Below are 1,837 nucleotides of genomic sequence, written 5' to 3' on the forward strand. Positions count from 1 at the left end.
GATTAAATGAAGGGCGCGCTCGCGTGCGAGAATGTTTGTGTCGGTGTGTGTGTGAGACAAGAGTGCGAGCGTGTAGTAATACAGAGAGGGACATAACGATGGAAAATGAGAGGAGCTTCTAACGTTATGGGCGGTGTCACGACCCATTCGCCTCCATCCCAGCCCCATTGATCGTTAATAAAATAAAATAAAATAAAATAAAATAAAAACGGAAGAAGGAAAAAATGCTTAGCTCTCAACAGACACTCCACTCATTGGCATCTCACAGGTTTGGCAAAGCCTGCTCGTGCGGGTGGTCCCAGTGATCAAGTCACAAACCTGGGAAACAGTCGATTCGATTCAATTACTTTCATCAATATTATTTCGTGTTATCTCTCTCGTGGGGCAATCAATCAGTTAAGAAACAACATCCGAACTACGAGCATCAGAAATATTGAAGACAGTGAATATCGAACTTGCTTTAATTACACGTATACATTTAACAAAAAACAACAAAAAAGAAAAAAACGACTAACAAAAAGCGAAAAAGGTTACTCTTTTTTAAATTCTCCATTCCCGATGCTCCAAATACCTAGCTTCAGCACCATCCATGATCCTCTCAACTAATCGAACACACAATCATGCGTACTCACTCCTCCGCAAGAAGTCTATCTATCTATCTACCTGTCTATCTCTATCTATCGATTCTCTTTCATTTGTCTTCCGCTTCGCTCAGCTTTTCTTCCCCTCTCAATCAATCGCTGGCGCGTATGCATGGGTTTCATTAGACTAGTGGTTATCAATTTTATCTTGTGAACTGATTAATTTGTGTGTGTACATGTTGAAAGGTATTCGAGTTTGGACGTCGTTTGGGTGTGGGTGTGGTGTGTGGACGGGTGTGGATGGGAGTGGGAGTGACAGTTCCAGTAGCTCAAGGAGGCGTCACTGCGTTCGGTCAAATCCATAAACGCTACACCACATCTGCCAAGCAGATGCCTGACCAGCAGCGTAACCCAACGCGCTTAGTCAGGCCTTGATTAAAAAAAACATAAAATAAGAAAACTTAAAAAAAAAAAAAATTTTAATTAAAAAATAACAAAACTTTAAAAAAAAGAAAAAATAATAAAAAAATAAAAAAAATAAAAATAATAGATACATAAAAATACTACTACTAATAATAATTTTATAAGGTGCAAAATCTTGATGAAGCCAACTCTTAAGCGCACACACGCAAAAAAAAAAAAAAAAAAAAAAAAAAACAACAAAAAACCCCACAAAAACCAATGATGATAAATAAGCAAATAAATGTAAAACATGCAGACACGCGTTCATACACACACACACACACACACACACACACACACACACACACACACACACACACACACACATGCATAACAGATATGAAAGCACAATCAAATACACATAAACGTACATGAGCACCAACACATACACGCACGCACACACACATTACCCTGCACCCACCCACCCCCTCCTCCACACACTCATTTCTAAGTTACATATCGCAGCTTCCACGGCACCCCCCCCCCCTCCCCCCTCCCCGTGCACGCAGCTCTCCTGACACATATTTACACTCACACCCTTGCGCACGCACACACGCACACAAACACACACATACACACACGCACATAGGCTGCCACTGGTTGGCCGCAAGAAGGGTGGGAAAAGATCTCTGATACCAAGAACGTGGCGTCTGGGTGTTGCTCGGTCTATTGTATTTGGAAAAACCCACAGAGACTCTGTTCCGTTTTGAAGTAATTTGCGCAATGTTGGTTTGGAAATGATGCCGATATTCGTTTGATATGCAAAGCATCGTGCTCTACATTTCATACTAGAC

General features: G+C 41.2%; 1 protein-coding gene across 4 annotated transcripts in view; it reads left to right on the forward strand.

The window, feature by feature from the left end:
- The window catches only part of LOC143293405 (glycoprotein-N-acetylgalactosamine 3-beta-galactosyltransferase 1-like), a 34,407-nt gene extending 33,041 nt beyond the window's left edge, over positions 1–1,366 (forward strand). For all 4 annotated transcript variants that reach the window (XM_076604242.1, XM_076604244.1, XM_076604245.1 and 1 more), the window contains one exon: positions 1–1,366. This exon is cut by the window's left edge and continues 1,249 nt beyond it. The gene's annotated coding sequence lies outside the window, so the exon portion shown is untranslated.
- The last annotated feature ends 471 nt before the right edge of the window (positions 1,367–1,837 follow it).

This window comes from Babylonia areolata, chromosome 19, assembly GCF_041734735.1.
Source record: "Babylonia areolata isolate BAREFJ2019XMU chromosome 19, ASM4173473v1, whole genome shotgun sequence".
NCBI lineage: Eukaryota > Metazoa > Mollusca > Gastropoda > Neogastropoda > Buccinidae > Babylonia > Babylonia areolata.